The sequence below is a fragment of the Ambystoma mexicanum genome, chromosome 3q (assembly GCF_040938575.1).
Source record: "Ambystoma mexicanum isolate Mex_15411 chromosome 3q, UKY_AmexF1_1, whole genome shotgun sequence".
Classification (NCBI taxonomy): Eukaryota; Metazoa; Chordata; class Amphibia; order Caudata; family Ambystomatidae; genus Ambystoma; species Ambystoma mexicanum.
Genome location: NC_090926.1, coordinates 1092167811 through 1092187654, shown reverse-complemented (window position 1 = coordinate 1092187654; position 19844 = coordinate 1092167811). Strand labels below are relative to the sequence as shown.

Genomic DNA, 19844 nt, shown 5'->3' with positions numbered 1-19844 from the left:
GTCAGCACCTGTCTTAAAGCATCCATGCCCCGAGCTTCCATACATAGTTGAAACCGATGCATCCAGTTTAGCCATTGGGGCTGTCCTGTCCCAGAAGGATCCTGAAACCGGTCAACTTCATCCAGTAGCATTTTGGTCCAGAAGGTTCTCGCACCTGAATTAAACTATGTGGTTACCGATAAAGAGTTGTTAGCCATCAAATCCGCCTTCAAGGCTTGGCGGCATTATCTTCTCGGTGCCAGGCATACCATTACTGTAATCACCGATCACAGGAATTTGCAGTATTTAAAAACAGCCAAGGCCCAATCATCGCGTCAACTTCGATGGGCATTATTCTTTGCCGAATTGGATTTTGTGATCACTTATCGACCAGGTTGTAAAAATGGCATGGCAGATGCCTTATCCCGAATAGGAATGGGTGAAGCATATTCGAACCCGGAATCGGTGCCTATAATTCCAGAACAAAGAATTCTTGGCATAACTACTCTACAGACTCTAGAAGATATTCATTTAAATATCCAACAACTTTTTGATCCAGCAGCCCTGCAGGACTGGGTAAAGAATAAAGAAAGGGCAAGATTATTCAGTCATCAATGACCTACCTTACTATCAAGGACGTCTATTTCTACCACACAAGGAACTAAAAGAACTAGTCATCTCCAATTACCATGACGCCCTTATGGAAGGACACCCAGGTATCGCAAAAACTGAAGCTAAAATTAAAAGACAATTCTGGTGGCCCACCTGGCGAAAAGACATAAAGTCATTTGTGATGTTGTGTGGTATCTGCGCCCAAAACAAAAGTCAGAAGAAAAAACCAGCTGGCCTTTTACAACCTTTGGATATTCCACCTACACCATGACACACCTTGTCTTTAGACTTTATTACAGATCTACCTCCATGTAATGGATTTAACACCATCCTAGTTATTGTGGATCTTTTTTCCAAGATGGCCCACTTTATTCCTTTAAAAGGATTACCTTCCGCTTCAATTTTGGCCAAGGAATTTCCCGAAAACATTGTTCGAATACATGGATTTCCTTCCATATTGGTCTCTGACCGAGGTAGTCAATTCATTTCACAATCCACAGGTGGCTAAATCCCTTTGTCCACTTGCAGGAGAATACTTCTACGGGTCAAGCAGACGAGATTAGGCGGGCCAGTCCAGTCTGTCATCTCTGCACTACGCATCACGTTGGTGGAGACCACAGCTGTCCGACGCCCCTGTGGGAGCCAGGTGAGCGTAACACTATGCCCCATGGCCCCCTCACCCCCAACCAAACACTATGCCCCATGGCCTCCTTACCCCCAACCAAACACTATACACTAACTCTCAAGCATGCACCCATACAGACCAGAATCCCCCACCCCCAAATCAGCATACAAACTAGCAAGAATGCACACATACCGCACTTACACTCCAAAACAAACACTCATGCACACCCGACACCCCCCCACCCCCGCATCTCAACATACACAAAACAAACATTCAAAACCAAACATTCATACACATCCGACACCCCCCCAGTCACCCCCAGTCCTGCATCTCAACATACACAAAACAAACATTCAAAAACCAAACATTCATACAAATCCGACACCCCCCCATCCCCGCATCTCAACATACACAAAAAAAACATTCAAAACCAAACATTCATGCACAACCGGAACCCCACCCCCGCATCTCAACATACACAAAACAAACATTCAAAACCAAACATTCATACACATTCGACACCCCCCGCATCTCAACATACACAAAACAAACATTCAAAACCAAACATTCATGCACATCAGACACCCTCCCACCCCGCATCTCAACATACACAAAACAAACATTCAAAACCAAAAATTCATACACATCCGACACCCCCCAACCCCCGCATCTCAACATACACAAAAAAACATTCAAAACCAAACATTCATGCACATCCGACACCCCCCCACCCATGCATCTCAACATACACAAAACAAACATTCAAAACCAAACATTCATACACATCCATCACCCCCCACCCCCGCATCGCAACATACACAAAAAAACATTCAAAACCAAACATTGATACACATCCAACACCCCCCACCCCCGCATCTCAACATACACAAAAAAACATTCAAAACCAAACATTCATACACATCCGACCCCCCCACCCCTGCATCTCAACATACACAAAACAAACATTCAAAACCAAACATTCATACACATGCGACACCCCCCCACCCCCGCATCTCAACATACACAAAAAAACATTCAAAACCAAACATTCATACACATCTGACACCCCGCCACCCCCGCATCTCAACATACACAAAAAAAACATTCAAAATCAAACATTCATACACACCCGACACCCCCCTACCCCAACATACACAACACAAACATACAGCAAAACAGACCCGACACACAAACACAAACAGACCACTTACCGGAGACGTGCTGGAAGGCAGGTAAGCTGGAACGCTGGCGAGGTAACTGGAATCGTACTACGGCTGGCGTGGTCTAAGGCTGAAATGCCTTCTGGCATCAAGCCTTATGGACCACACCAGCCGTAGTGCTGGCACTCCATTGGTGCAGCTCACACGCACTACGTGGCTCATAGGAGCGACGTGGTGCGTTTGTGCTGAGCCAATGAGGGCCAGTGTTTTGTCCGGCCCGGAAGACAACAAAGACTTTCCTAATGGAGGGCGGCCGATGCTGCTTGCGGGCCGCCCTCCATTAGGAAAGTCTTTGTGCCTCGCGGGCCGGACAAAACAGCATGGCGGGCCGCAACAGGCCCGCGGGCCATATGTTGTGCACCCATGTTCTAGAAGAAACGGCGTGGGTACAGAGTGTAGGGTGGAGGTTCTTTTATTCAAGTATAGTTCGATCACTTGGATACACTCCAGTTGAGGGATACTCGTGTATAATGAGGTGGCATCCAGTGTAACTAAGAGGTCTGTGCAACAGGTCTGTAAGTCTGCTGTGATTTGAATCGTGGTGGTGATATCTTTTACAAATGATTTCATGTCTTTAATGAAAGGACGTAAGAACCAGTCTACGTATATAGACAGTGGCTCAAGGATAGAATTGAGTGCTGAAACTAGTGGTCTGCCCGGTGGGCAGGTAGCGTTCTTATGTACATTGTGTAATAAGTAGAAGGCTGGAATGATGGGATTTTTTGCTGTGAAGAATTGTTGTTCATCTGCTAATCCATCTTTCTAGATGGGCATGGTACATAAGGCTTGTAATTTCCTCCGTTAGTCTGGAGGTGGGATAAGTATCGATTTGACGGTAAAAAATGGTATTGTCAAGTTGTAATTTGACCTCTTTGTCGTAGGCTGCCTTATCCCAAAGGACAATGCCTCCCCCTTTATCTGCAGGTTTTATGACAAAAGAGTCATTACTCTGCAGATTTAGGAGGGCTGTATGTTCTTTTTTGGATAAGTTGTCTTGTTGATAATTTTTACTTTTTAGAAGGCATTCACTTTCGTGTGTGATCTTATGTTCAAATGCCAAAATGGCTGTGATCACCATGCTATTAAGTGGAATAAAGGTGGAAGGAGGTTTTAAACCGGTAATGTTATCCCGGTCCTCTTTTGGTTGTGAATTCCTGAAGAAATATTTGAGACAAATAAGTCTAAAGAATTTCTGGAGTTCTAAAGCTGTCTGGAAGGCATTTGCTTTTTTCGTTGGAACAAAAGTGAGGCCTTTGCTAAGAATATCAATTTCTTCTTGTGAAAGAGTGTAGTAGGTTAAGTTGAAGATAGGAATGGCGTTTACCAATTTACACCCCACACACATAAACCAGCCGCCTTAGGCCCTGTGCCCTTTTCTACACATACTATTACAGTACTTCAACCAGTGGGCAGACTCTTGGACTCTTGTGTGCATGGCCATAAACCAGCCCCCCATTCATCCAATAATGTGCCCAGTGGCCATAGCCCTCTGTCCACTTCTGTACACATATCATTACACTACTTGCAGCCAGTGGGCATACTCTTGGGTGAATGGCCTCCAGCCATACAGTGACCACATCAAACACACATAAACCAGCCCCATAAGGCCCTCTGCACTTCTGTACACATAGTATTGCTGTACATGAAACCAGTCAGCACACTCTTGCATGCCATAAACCAGCCACCCATGCATCCAATAATCTGCCCAGTGGCCACAACCCTCAGGGCACTCCAATAAGCCATCTTCCACACACCCTGTCCACTTCTGTACACATATTATTACACTATTTGTTGCCAGTGGGCAAACTCTTGCTGGTCACAATCATCACAGCATAATAGAGCCATGCACCCAACAATCTGTACAAGGGCCAGAACCCACACATATAAGCCATCCGCCTGAGGCCCTGTCCACTTCTGTGCACATAATATTCCAGTACGTGCAACCAGTCAGCACACTCTTGGGTCCAATAAGCCTGCCGCTTGAGGCCTTGTGCACTTTTCTAGACATACCATTACAGTACTTCAACCAGTGGGCAGACTCTTGGACTCTGTGGTGCATCCAGCCATGCACCCAAGAATGTATTAGCTTCCCACAATTACCTCCCAATGCATAGACTATCACATGCCCAAGAATCTCAGCCATGCACCCAAGACTCCAGCAGCTGGCCACAATTACCACAGCATAATACAGCCTATACAAACATCCTCATATCATCTACATTCCACTCCCCCACTCCACTACCCTAATGAAGCCTGCCTAAAGTCTCCACATAACCTATTCGCCCTAGGACCTACCTCTGAACTCCTGTGGTGTCCGCAGACATTGCAAACACAACACAGTCTTCTTCCACTTAAACAAATACATCATGTGAACCATCTTTCACTCCCCCACCCTTTGCAGCCCCTCTACCCAACACCAGATGTCCCAAAACATATTTTCCAACAACAGTTTTCGACGCCGCGGATACAACGTGGTGGGCATTTCAGAAAAATATGACGCACATCAGGCTTCCCTCCAGCCAATCAGCGGGTACGATGGGTGTCCATGGACATCACGCGCACCGCTGAACAATCAGGGACTGGTCCGCGGAGCAAACAGGGAAATAGGTCTGGAGAGCGGAGCCATATATCACAAATTTGTTTTTACCTACATTTTGCCTGTTTTAAAAAAACTACTGGAATGATTTTCACCAAATTCACAGAAGCACGCTTACGGGACCAAGCTGCCGCTCCTGCCGCAAATTTGATGTAAATCCATCCAGCGGTTTGGGCTTTAGGCATGAGCAAAGTTTTTTTCCATTCAGTCTATGGAAACAATTATGTTGGGACCCCCCTATAACTTTGCCCCCCTTGACGAAACCTCGCTAAACTTAGCAAAAATATTCTGAGTGTAAAGTTTGGGGAGGATTCGTCCAGGGGGAGCGAAGTTATAAGCCGCCCAAAAAGTGCTCTTTTGATGAGTTGAGCAACGTAACCATAACAACACGGCTTCTACCACAGGCCGTGTAATTTATATTCCTGTATATGTATGTATTTGAGTTGATGGGGTCTAAACCAGTTTTTCAAGAGCAATGAAATATTTCGCCTGATGAGTACAAAGCAGCTTTCCCAGGAACTGTACACAGAGATAACAGGCGGGGGTAAGTCACTCAGCACCAATGAGATTCACTGGAATCCTTTGCAGAAAACGCCCACCTGCATCTCAGGTGTCAACATGTATGTGTTTCAGGTGAGTGCTAGTAGGTGTGGTTTAATAAAAACAGAGGTCACTAATGATTTGCACTGAATACTTAGGAGGATCTCACTAATTTAACACCAGGATCACCTACAGTCAGTCTTAATGGCCCTATATACCGGAATGTGTTTTACCCGTGTAGGACTAAACTCACTTATGGTCACCGTTCATGGCCTCAGTGACATTCCAGATGATTTGAAGTCTATATACAGGTGTTGGTGCTATAGATAATAATACATTCAATACATTAAAATAGATGTTGCTGTGGCTTACCCATCCATAAATATCCTTCCTCATAGCCATCCCCATTGGCATCACTGACGTCAATAGATATTGGGTCTCTACAAATATTCTCACTCAGATTCATACTCAAATACGCCATGCTTATTCACAAACAGGTCATCCTCAATGTCAACAGAGAAGTGGATGTTTGTTTTATCATGAAACTGCATCACTCACAGTTTGACTCACTGACACCTCTGGTTTGAATGGATTTTGTGCAAGTAAAATCGTTCTCACTCAGGGTCAGACTTAATTCATCCTTGTGCTTTAATGGGCCATATCCACAAGATCCATTTTAATGGCCCAAAATGCAATACAATCAGCCTCACTCAGAATGAGTCTCAGCGGATACGTACACTTCAATGGGATTTAATTAACTAGAATGAGTCTCACTCAGTCATCCTCAATGGACCTAGCAAACTGTCTCACAAATACGTGGGACTGGGATTGTTGTGTGCACAAATATCAAAGGGTCTTGCACATTTTCAGGCAGTCTCACTCATAGTCACTCTAGCCCATTGGCAGCTTAAAATATTGGGAGTAACTTGTTATTCATGTGTAGGAGAGAAGAGCAGGAAAAGAATAGTGGACTTTGGAATCTCTGAGGCAACGCCTGGTGTCAATGGACGCCTGGCACTGAAATGAGGACTTATTCTGCTTTGATGTTGCACCCATGAGTGCTACCTTGAGTTATGGTTGATGATTCACTGTTTCGCTGCGGTGATGGATGGTAAAGGCAGTTGCAAATGTTATTTGTTGGTGCTAGTTTTGGTTTGTATGTGGGTGTGTTGCAGGCATTCCGTGCCCAACTTGTTTTTTGTGCTGCGGGTTACTTTTTTTCTTTAGTATCCATGAATCCATGGACAGGGCAAAACGGTTTGCACGCGCAAGTAGGCGCTATGTTATTTATGAGGCTAATTCATTTATGGGGATTTAGCGCTTTTTCTATGAATTTTAGTGTTCTTACCCGTTTGCTGCAGAAGTGAGTGAGAGGTTGGTGAAACAGCTCAACTCACATATGTAGTGCGGGGCAGAGCTCCAATATTTGGAACTTGACCATGTAGGTTCGAAAGTCGCACAGGTATAGGAGATTTTATACAGACATAAGGCATGCAAAATGTTCTTTTTTGTGAAATCATTTGGAGGTAATCAGGTGTACCTCCACAGAGGCTTTCGTTAACCAGGTGTTCTATGCTGGATTGAGTCGTTTCAGTTACAGGGAGGCATTTCAATGCTGGTGTGATGTTGTCACAAAGACACCAGCCATAAATGAGTTGAACACCATGATTTTCTAGTTATTGTGGCTTGTCTAATGACTTATGTGGGTGTCCAGAGGACATGCTGCTACTGTGAACTTGTCCACAATTGCGAGGACCAGGGTGCCCTTTGTGGGAGCTGAAGACTCTGGAGGGTCCCTTTGCCCTGCTGTAGATGACAGCTTGTTTTTTGACTTGTCAGAAAAGAACTCCACGTGCAACACTTACACTCAATTATAACTCAGAAGAGGAGTGGCTTGTGGTTGCCTGTTCATTTTGTTAGAGCTTTTGTCCGTCCTGTTTTTTTTTAGCAGTGTTGATATTTCAGGGGTTTGAGGAAAGTTTTTACTTGTTCAACTCTTATCCAGAACAAGTCATCTCAGCCCTTGCCCTAGGCTTCTGATATTTGGCACCTTCCATAGTGTTCCCTGGGGCCCATTAAATAGTACAATTGTACTATCTTTGAGTCGCATTCAGACGAATTGAGTCCTCTGTTCACAAAAAAAATAAATGCTGTCACTCACAACCCTGACTCTCCCCCCTGTCCTCCCTCCTTCTCTCTGCTTCTCCCTCCCCTCGCTAACTGTGGTTTATTTGTCAACCCCCCACTCCTCCCTGTTTGAACTGCCCCGCCCTTATCTTCTTTAAATAAAGGGCCATTCACCTCAGAGTTCACCGCAGCCAGCTGAACAGACAGCAGCACCACAAGCAGTAACCACCAGAGGTAAGACACGAGCAAATAGAGAGAATGGATATTTCGGGAAATGTTGCAACTCTTTTTTAACAGCCTTTAAGGAAGCATTTTTGTGGACGAAACAAACCAAAGTGCTATGTATTTGTGTGAAAATCGTGAAGGTAAACTCCTAGATGGTTGGATTTCGTTCTGTTACTATCGAGCACTTTATATGTAATGGGTGAACAGTGGAGAAACGTTGCTGAAAATGTTGGGGGGGACATGACCTCTGAAGAAAAGGTGCCCCAGCCAAATGAATGGGGACAAAATAGTGTGCAATGAAAGTTTGGGGGAACAAACACCCCCGTCCGCCCCCTACAATTGCGCCCATGTGGGTGAACAAGCAAAGATAGACTGTCCATTACTTCTTTAAAAATAAACGTTCATTTCATTAATATCTTGCTCATCTCTAATCTTTCTGAACTTTTTGAGACAATCATGTTCATAACCTAGGCGCAATACACGCCATTTCCACTAACTCTCAAATACCCACTACCAAATAATACTGTTCCTGGCTGCCTCTCCACTCTTTCCCATTCATGCAGCGTAAGTACATGTATTTTGCAAGTCCCTATTATTCTTTGTTCTGCCTATTTAATATTCGCAAAGTGTGCTTGCTGATGAGAAACAACAACATTCTAGAGGCATAATAGAAATCCAATTTGCATATTGCACCAGTTAGTTGTTGGAATTGTTTTGAGTATCATAAAACCGTACAATGCAGTCCACTGTGCTATTTCGAATCCTCCCAATAAACCAGATGTGATTTTTTAAATAATATAAAACTAGATGAAGCCTGGGGATGTCCTGTAAACACTGTAACTAAACAGACAGACCATAAGAGCCCACCCAGATCCGCATGAAGTTATGTTGTGGGGAAAGCTCCAGAGGTAACAGTAGCTCTCACCTCCAGGACACCCCACTCCTGAAGTATAGTAACGGTGGGGGGTTTAGAGGTGCATTATTGGCAATACTGAATTATAGCGATAAATGAGGCTCTCTGCACCCATAGAACCACTGAGGGTGCAGGTACTCAATCAGTAAATCAACCACATTTATTTCAGGCTTAGCCCCAAAAAGTGCAGAAAAAAATCATAAATAATTGATATGAGACAATAAAATCACAGGTTTTAAGAATACATGTATGTAGTTGTCAACGAAATACTAACATATTATCGGTGTATAATTGCAAAAGAATAGAGATAAGATGTCAGATAATTAAGATGCTTCCAGCCTGGATGAAGTATTTAAGCAGGTCCAGCATGCCTTATTCAAGAAGCTAAACACTGCAAATATGACGTCCTCGTGTTCAGTCATTTTGCCTAAAGTATACGCATCTGCAGCGGAAAAACCATGATATTTTTTTAAAAAATCAGGGAAAAAAAGTCATAAGCATATGTTACGCAAAATAGTAAGAAATGCATATCAGATTCTTCAATGGTAAGACAGAGAGGACAGAATGTTGAGGGGCTCAGAGACCATTTGCAAGATAGGTTGGCTACTGGGAAAACATCCAATCAGAATTTGATCTAGAGCGCTCTAGAAGAACTGGCCAATATATAGATAAGGGAGGTCTCAAGATCCAAATTTGATTTTAACGATACATGCCAGACAAGCTAGGCAGCTCAATCATATAAAAAAAACAATGATTCTAAGAGCAAAGTATCCAGTTTTATTTAAACTTCTCTTATGGTCTTATCCGTGTCCTGTATGTATACCCCCTCCACAGGGCAAGCAAGAGGCTACAGGCAGAATTGAGGATGTCCCCTAAACCTCCACAGGGAAAGCAAGACGATACAGGCTGAAATGAGGAGTCCTCTTCCATTTCCATTGGATGAACAAGAGGCTACTGACGGATATGAGGAGTCCTCCATATCAACAGGGCAAGCAAGAGGCTACAGGCGGATATGAGGAGTCCTCCATATCAACAGGGCAAGCAAGAGGCTACAGGCGGATATGAGGAGTCCTCCATATCAACAGGGCAAGTAAGAGGCTACAGGAGGAAATGCCGAAGCCTCCTCCATGTCCACAGGGCAGGCAAGAGGCTACAGGCGGAAATGCCGAAGCCTCCTCCATGTCTACAGGGCAGGCAAGAGGCTACAAGAGGAAATACCGAAGCCTCCTCCATGTCCACAGGGCAGGCAAGAGGCTACAGGAGGAAATGCCAAAGCCTCCTCCATGTCCACAGGGCAGGCAAGAGGCTACAGGCGGAAATGCCGAAGCCTCCTCCATGTCCACAGGGCAGGCAAGAGGCTACAGGCGGAAATGCCGAAGCCTCCTCCATGTCTACAGGGCAGGCAAGAGGCTACAGGCGGAAATGAGGAGGCTTTGGAAACGAGGAGACCTCCTCCATCTCATTGGAAAAACAAGAGGCTCCTACAGCTGCACTGTTATCTTAAAATAAAATACACGACGATCGGGTGAGTAAGATGAATTAGTGAATAGAAGGTAGGAAGACAGCAGAAAAAAGCAATATTTAACACAACAAACAAAGGAAATGCAGAAACGCATAAGTATTTTACAAATAAAGGCATTTCAATGGAAACGTATGTAAAGGTCTATTTCAGAAGTTGCATTTTTGAGTTTTCATTTGGTGTTTCAAACTAGGACACGTAATTAGTATTGTGTGAGACAATATTTTCAATGCTAATTTATTTGCACTGAATACGTTTGCAGGAGGTTGGCCACTTCATTTCCCTTGTTCTTACTTGAGAAATATACAGAAACATTCTTTTGTGTTTCAAACTTTTGATTTTTTTTAACTTTGAGTTGATGGGGTCTTTACACAAAACCAGTTTTTCAAGAGCAATGACATCATATCTCGCCTGATGAGAACAAAGCAGCTTTCCCAGGAACTGTACACAGAGATAACAGGTGGGGCGTATGACACTCAGCACCCAATGAGATTGATTGGAATCCTTCGCAGGCCCCACCCACCCGCCTCTTAGGTGTCACTATGACCATTCCTCACCTACTGCCTTTAGGGGCCTTGAGACATGCATCTCGGTATCCACCCATTTGACTGCATCCATCTCAGTGAAAGGCATTCCATTACAACCTGTTTACACGGAAAGCCTTCAATACAAAGCCGACCCCGATGAAAAGATGCACGCTGCAACATGCACAACTCAAGGAAAGGTGAAGGAACAATAAAACATTTTAAAATTAATCATCAGTATTCAAATATTGAAACCGAAATGGGTATGGACTTAAAAATGAAGAAAAGCGCGGCAATAATAAACATAAGTATTTTATTGTATTTATTTGTATTTATTTACAGGAGTAACAAAGCTCTTTTGATCACAAAAGAACCTTCAATAGATAAGAAATTACATTTTACAGGACACAGTGAGCTTCTTACAGTGGGGTGAGTTTTAGGCACATTCTGACCATGTTGTGGAAGTAAATGGAACTGTCACCGGGAACAATACATGCGTGAACACACATAGATTAAGAACAACGGCCAATGGACATTTTTAAGTGCAGGTAGGCGGAACGGCCAGCTGTGCAGGGGTGTGTATGGCCATAATGGGTGAAGTGCTATGGTGGAGGCAGGTAAGAGGTGAGGGCAAAATGTTGGCAAGCAGGCAGATGAGAGGTAGGTTAAGAGGGTAACTCTGGGGCTAGGAGTATGTAGTATGAGGTAAATGCGACAGATATGTCAATAGTGACACAAATGGAGGTAATGGGTGCTTCCCCCTTTTTGAAATAATGTAGGGTGCCATATAAAAACAATTTAAAGCAAAGCAAAAAGAGCTGCTTGAGATTGCTTGAGGTGAAATGGACCAAGAAATCCAATAATTAGAGATGGCTTGGAATCTTATTCGAGTGACCCAGCAAGCCTTCAGTAGAAGCTTTCTTACATTACGTGGTCCTCATCATATTTGGTGTGTGGTCATCTTTCACGGCCCTTAAGACATTAAGGTGTTTTAGCTGAGTGCTGATCGGGATGGTTCATTGACACTGGCGGAGTCTTTTTACCTTCAAAGTGAGAGACTCAGACTGAAAAATATTGAGTAAACCAGAAAAATAAAGACACTAACACGCTCTTTTCTGAGGGAGTAAAGTCTGACACTCGTACTCAAGCTGTCCTGATGTCAGCATTGACAATATCACTCTCTCCTTTTCTAAAATGATATGAATCAATACATGAAAGCTTCAAGGATCATGCCACCCTTATAGCAATGATGCATTCAAAGCTGATATGCATAGACTCCTACTTAACAAGTAGGCAAGAAAAAAAGACAGAGAGAGATATCAGCAATTATTAGATTCCATCAAAGAGGTGATGAGAGACAACAAATCCATAGCGGAGCACATCAACGTTTGTAAAACCTGCACTGGTGATGCAACTATTGTGGGGGATAGCGACCACACACACGAGAAGTCATCAAATACAGTTAAAGACACTGTAGAACCCCCAAGAAGCTCTAACACCGCCACGATTGATACAGACAGAATGTAACTCAGGAGAAACCCCAGACCTCTAATGGTTCCAGAAAATGTCTCCGCAATCTGAGAGAATGTTTACCAGACCCACAAGGATCCAATTTACAAATAAAAGAAGGGGCAAAGGATGTATCAGTTTCACAGGTAGCACCGGCCAAGGCCAAAGGCGCAAAATAATCTATTCATTCATCTAATAAGGATCTGTTCAATATAAGACGATGACGAGATAGAAGCGCAGATGATAAACCTGCTTCCAGCCAAAGTGCTCCCAAACACCCCAAGTGAAAATCAAGTACAGACAAGGAATTCGAAAACTGTGACGGTGTCATCCTCAAATGAGATATTGGATTGTAACTTTTCAACCTTGGCAGAAATAATTGTGCTGGCAGAGGTTTTTAGATTGAAGAATGGAGGGATGGAAACTTTAAATAATCACACCCCTGAGTGAGTAGAGAACTTGTTAGAAACTCAATTTGATCCCAATGGAAATGAACGGGAAAGTCTGGTAATGAGAGCACTATTGGGTAACTCTCGTGAGCTGAGACAAATAAAAAACAGGGGTGCCGACACCCCTGAGGCCACCGCTGGTGGAGAGACTGTCATAACATTAGAGAGAACACACCTGTTGAATGATGAATTGATTCTAAGCCGTAATAATGTGATGCAACTCTTACATCATATTCAATGCTCTGCACTATTGAATCAGCTGAATTGTTGAGCTCCTGAACAAAAAACTCTCGGCTATAGTGCGTCTACATGTAAAGTCGAATATCATTCGGGACGTGTTAATAGACGCCTCTCCCTTATTGCAAGCATTGGGATTCGAGATAACAGCAAAAAACAAGGGTCCGGCAGTGTGTAAAAGAAAGAGGGAGGGAGAGCCGGAGAAAGTCACTGACCCCGGGGTGGAGGTTGACCAGGTGGGTCGGGGGAAGCAATCTACTCTAGCCCTGCTTCAAAAACAACAAGGTGGCCCTAGGGTTGATATGAGCCAACTAAAGGAACTTAGACCCCATCAAATGACATTTGATAAGACGGGGGATGGTAAAAGGGATCATAGAACAAAATGGAGCCACAATGCCCTCTTTAAAAGAAACTGAATCTTGGGATTGGCTGGTGGGTGCACTGTCTGTGGAAAAAAACATTAATGCCACACTCAAAATTGGGAGGGCATTTGCCCATCTGTTTAATACGGATGAATTTATTATACTGTGTCTCCAGGAGACCTGGTTGATGAACACCCCGATAGTGGATGGCTACAGCCTCCCCCTAAATAGTGCGGTAAGGGGGGTACAGTCACCCAACGGCAGGTATGCTCACTGTAATAAGGAATGGGTGGGGATGAAGGTGATGGATGTCTCTTCCCTCAAATCCTTACATTCAGTTACTGGTAATTGAATTGGAAAGGCCGACAAGCAAGGTGACAAAATTCCTGGTGATATTCAATTTATATTGTGTAGAGGAGCAGGTTAATGCCTCTAAAGGAAGTCCCGCCCCCCGAACCTCCTATAAGCTGGATGCCTGAGATTGTGCCATGTTTAACACCTGTATGTGTGCCTATTCCATAGCGAGTGTTCTAGAGAAGATATCCTCTGAGAAAACCCTATCAAATGTATCCCCCAATAGTCGACAACCTGAGGGAGGAACTCCCTGAAGAAATATGAAAAAGAGTGAAAGAGGATTGGTCCCTCTGCCTTTCAGCCCGTGGCCGGCCCTAAATCGTCCCTGGGGAGTGGGGGCCGGTGGGGGCCGGTGTTACCTTGCTTTGATGATTTATTTGCATGCATGATGTGTGCATCATAAATTATGATGCATGCATCATTCACATGCTCCTGCAGCATGCAAAGTTGAGGTGCCAGGGCTGCCGCTGGCTGTCAACGTGCCGCCACTCCAGGGGGCACAGTGCACACTGAAGTAGCGGTACTGTTGTATTAGTGATAAATATGTATTAGTGATATTAATGATAAACAACCAATTTTAGAGTAGAATAAGCATCAATTTCAGACTATGTATTTTGCCTTTCGCAAGTTGCCATAATAGGATGTTTTTTTTCTGCCATTGTTTCTGTTACAATCATCACTAGACATTCCATCTCGGTTTCCTCAGTCACTTGAAAAAATCCTTGTGCCTAAAAGCTTCTGTACAGTGTAGAAATATTTGACCATAGCACATCAAGTGGCCATTGACTTCATTGTGCCACAATGAATGCTTTGTTGTAATGTGTCTATCTTTCCTATCTCCATGGCATGCTGTTCAGGATGTTTGTTTTCATGTATGAGGTAATGAGTGCTCAGAGTATGGGATGTCCTGTGAGTGTGCTGCTTTCCCAATTTTTCCAACCTCTGAAGCCTGAAAGTAGATGCATGCAGGCTTGACATGTGGCCAACTATGCAGAGACCTGCTGATTAACTTGACTGGTCTGCTGTTAAATGTCAGTTACCAGTTTAATGGTATCTACTACAGAATAATTGCTCATTTTACTATAGCCGATATGATAGCTCAGTGGGTTGAGTGCTCTCTGCTGCGATCTGTGTGTGTTCTGCATGTTCGATCTCCAGCAAGGCCATCTCAGCCTTTCATCCTTTTTAGGTCGATAAATGAGTACCAAAACAGGCTGGGTGATATTCTATGCCTATTTGTTCTATAAAAAAGAGCTTAAGCGTAAGTGCTATACAATAACATTATCGTTTGGCCTTGGACTTCTGATTGCATTCGCAGTAATTTGACAATATGGATCTATACACACAGATATTAATGATACATATGGTGATCCATTCTTGTTTGAAATGTATATCACAATAGTGAAATAAGAACCATATTTTTCGTAGTGTACTTAGGAATAATGCTATTTGATGGCACTTACTGTTTTGTCAAGGGGTGAAAGGTCATGTTTCATCGCTTCCCAGGATGTCACTTTGAGGTGGGATCAAATGACATCACTTCCGATAATGTCATTGGAGGTCAAGGGTCGTGAGGCAAGGGGTGGGCCACTTTTCTGAGGCGAGGGGTGGGCCCTATTTCTTGGCCCAATCCGACCCTTTGGTGACATCACAAGGGACGAGCGTGACACACTAAGAATACTGGCTGAAGAGAATTTTTTGGAACATATAGAACCTGTTGACGAAGTTAAGACTCGAGTAAACTTTAATATGTCAAGTAGAAGATGGCATGTGTGTGACGCACTCCAGAAAATGCACACCATTCAATGACTGTACAGATGCTGTAACGCAAGTAGATTAAGTGATCTTAGACGCTGGCTATATGTAGTGAATAGACTGCAGGAGAAGCTGCCATTGTGTAGAAGATGGACAACAGTGTCTAGAATTTTGTAGGCTAGGACCCATGGAGAGGAAAGGCAGAGCTGTGTCACAGCATGAATAAGTTGAGAGTGTGGAAACAAACAGGCTGGTTGACTTGGTGTACCAAGCGGAAGCAAGTCAAGGCTGGTTATCTATTCTTGAAGGCAGTCAAGGTGAGAAGCTGATCATCGCTTGTTAAGAAAGAACATCACGCGTAGCAAGTTCTATTCATTTAAGACATTCAAATGCTGCAAAATGGTCCAAATCGTGATCTCTTGTCACGTGAACCAAGGATGAAAATAGAGGTGAGCATGGAGTCCTAGAACAACCATAGTGCATTCTCGTACTCCCATATATTCCCATAGACAAGGATACTTTGCAAGGCCAAGTTCAAAGACAATCTGCATGGCAGATGGTTTGAGTGATGAAAGATGAAGGGCTTATTGGGCGGGGGGGTGAAGTCAAGTCCACCTACTGGCACCTGGGCATGAGCCTACATGCTGCTAAGTGAACGAGCATGCCAACCAATTGTAGAGGGCCATATAATGAAGCACCTTATAGTTTGAGAGCCAATTATATATTGTGTACTTAATAGTGTTGAAGATGACATGTTTTTAGAGGTAGGCATAAGTTGTCCACCTGACAGTAGATATCCAATCACAATCCTATAGAACATATAATTAGATGTTCCCCTTGAGCCTATAACAACCCTTTATAGGTTTTTCTCATTTGCCACATAATATGACATCACATATGATGAATTGTTAGTATATAAATGTGTTTTTGTTTGAAATTTACTGAGAGCTTGAGCGAACATCCATTGATGTATGTTGTAACTCCCTGTTTTAGACAATTGATTAGAAAACAGCAACTTTGCCCATTTTCCCAAGTTGGTTAGATTATTTGGTGCCAGTGTTATTCTGCTTCCCCATCCATTGCATGCACGATACCCAAAGGACCATATGCACAATTAAAACGCCAAAAGGTGTGAAACTTCACAATTTGTGGACATAGTTATGGAACAGATTGATAATCTCAACTGCAAGTATCAACGTTCATGGTTCATTTTGTGTGGGGATACGAACATAGATTGCATTGAGTTAGAGAGTAAGGAAGATATAAATTGATGGGTAGTGACCAGACAGGGAAGAAGGTGAGAGCCTACCTGTGGAAAAATGAATTAAAAGCCTGAAACATCCACATGCTGAACGGCCAAGAGGCCAGTGATATTCCGAATGCCCTGACATGGCACAGAGGTAACCAAAACCAGTTAGATAGTTATGGAACAGATTGATAATCTCAACTGCAAGTATCAACGTTCATGGTTCATTTTGTGTGGGGATACGAACATAGATTGCATTGAGTTAGAGAGTAAGGAAGATATAAATTGATGGGTAGTGACCAGACAGGGAAGAAGGTGAGAGCCTACCTGTGGAAAAATGAATTAAAAGCCTGAAACATCCACATGCTGAACGGCCAAGAGGCCAGTGATATTCCGAATGCCCTGACATGGCACAGAGGTAACCAAAACTCAATCTTAATATTTTGTCACACAGAACGTGTTTGAAGGGGTAATATCACTTGAGGTAATTCTTTTGCTTAAGAGCAATCACAATCTTTTGAGGATGACCTGGAATGTGGCTCTTGTGTTGAATAAAGCATATTCGCCTGTGAACGGTTAGATCGAGCCGGGTTGAAATAGACTCCACTTAAACCCAACAGAAATCATACAACTGACCGAGAGATATGAGAAAGGAGTTTATGAACAGAGGATCAGTATAGACTACACTCCATTACTGGTAAGCTACCCCGAAATGAATTAAGGAAAAAGGCTTATGAATTTCAAAGCCAGACATATCTACGATAATGAGGTTGTGAAACAAAAAAAGAAATTTCATAAGATTATTAGAGATATGAGGGATTTGCCAGCCCTAATAAGATTAAACTGCTGCTGTAAACGTAGACATCAGTCCAATCACTGGTTGATCTCGCACAGGGGCATTTAGTCCCAAAATGATGCTGAGCCCATGTTGCCACTGCTGTCTTCAAATAACACAAGAAGACTGTGGCAGGTTTTAAATGATACAGGAACTAATCAACATGCTGTCCAGAGTAACCCAGTCTCAGAAGAGAAATGGATTGAGTACTTTTGAAAGCTGTTTGCAAAACCAGAATGGGTGAAATCAGTAAAATCAGATCAGGCAGAGTGGGACATTATATTTACGAAGGAGGAACTTATCGATCTAATAGGGAAGCCAGCTGATCACGTGGCACAGGCCCTGATGGAATAACAAATGAGATGTTGAAATCGGCTCTGGCGAGTGGGCAGTATTTGCAGTATCCCTCTTTAGACAAGTCATAAGAACAAAAACGGTCCCTCCCTCTTGGAAATCAGCAGTGGTGGTGCCGATTAAAAAAAAAAAGGCAATAGACTATAGCCACAAAACTATCCACCAATTGCTCTATTATATGTTCTGGGGAAAGTGTTTGCGGCGTGGCTATTGAGTGATGAATACCGGTCATTACGATCACCGTCAGACTGGATTGGTAAGGGGAGTGGGGCGCACTTTAAATTTGTTTTTGATTAATCTATTAAAAATAAAAGCAAAGCAACAGAGTTCTAAAGGATTAGTCCCGGCAATGGACGCACTTTACTCAGATATATCTATTCGGGTGCGATTAAACCAATCGGTCCGCATGACAAAAATGATCATTACATATAGCGGTTTAAAGCCGGGTTGCCCATTGGCCACGGCTTTATTCAACTTGGTAATCTCCGATCTAGAGATGGCTTGGAATGCAACCACATCCTTTCCGTCAAGGATAGCAGGGAACCTGCTGGAATGGTTACTCTATGCGGATGACCTTGTTATCCTTGATCAGCCTCCAATTAGTTTGCAGCGCAAGCTATCAACCTTGCAGACCTACGTTGATCGCAATGGTCTAAAAATAAATGCAACCAAATCGGAATTGTTTATATAACATCTATACAATTAACAAGCGTTTCTAAGCCCTCATTGAGCAGGAAAGGAAACTATCATCTGCAATGGCAATTGGGGAAATCAGCAATTCAATCAGCTGAATCAACAAAGTATTTAGGAATAAGTGTGAGTGTGAATACTAAAGATGCCCCGTGAATTATGGAACTCAAACTAAAAACTAAAAGTCTGGCGGCTCAAGGAACAATTATCCACAGCTAATATGGTAGATTTTCACTGGTTCTGGTAGTGAAACTCTATGATCAAAAAGTGGTTTCTATATTATGCCATGGGCATCTTTTGCTGGAAGATTTTGCATTTCCAAAATTGTGTACCTGCAACAGTTATTAGATACGAGCTGGGTCTAGTGTCAATATTCGCGAAGGTAGTATGGAACTCCCTAGCTCTGTTCCGGAAAATAATCTGTGAAGAAAGACCAGCCCAATTTAAAATACTAAAAGGTGGCTGGGTCAGGATCGGGGGATGATGTTGTGGATAGTTCAGTTCATAAACATTCTTGCAAAGATCGGTGTGACAGAACAGCAGTTAAAAAAGAACCCTGAATCGATCAAAATAGTATTATGGGCTAATTATTGGACTGAAACCTGGATAACGGAAAATGAGTATGTATGAACACCTGGCAGGGGATATTAAATATCTAAAGAGACTCCCCAAATACTTAGTAAAATTCCACAGTGTATACCACTGAGATAGGTTCATTCCTTTTCGAATTAACCTATTACCAACTATGGAAGTATCAAGAATCAGGAATCAAGGAATTCTTGCTGATAGGCTATGCTGATTTTGCAAGAACTGGACTGAATCATTGAAGCATTTAGTTATGAAATGTTCAATGCTGAGGGATTGGAGAATTACATGTCTGTGAGACATCTGATGGAGGCTATCTCTTGCTAGTGAAGAAGAATGGTGGGTACTACAATGTGGAGGAACTGATTTCAGGTTAACATTTTTGGATGACATTTTAAAAAGGAATTGAGTGAGAAAGAAAGCTATGTGAAAGCAAATTCAGGCATGGTTAGTTTTAACTTTAAACATTTTCCTTTTATGGAAAAAGGGAAGTTGAATAGGATATTTTCAGATGTATTTTGATAAAGATTGTTGTATTGTGATGGATTGTGTTGTTAAACGTTTGTAATAAACTAAATACAAAAAATA

General features: G+C 42.9%; 1 protein-coding gene across 2 annotated transcripts in view; it reads left to right on the top strand.

Moving 5' to 3' along the window:
• The first annotated feature begins 7518 nt into the window (after window positions 1-7518).
• The window catches only part of LOC138447635 (coagulation factor XI-like), a 160654-nt gene continuing 148328 nt past the window's right edge, over window positions 7519-19844 (top strand). Inside the window, exon 1 of one of the 2 annotated variants that reach the window (XM_069603840.1) lies at window positions 7519-7933. The gene's annotated coding sequence lies outside the window, so the exon portion shown is untranslated. The remainder of the gene's footprint in view (window positions 7934-19844) is intronic. The other variant, XM_069603841.1, reaches the window with a different exon arrangement.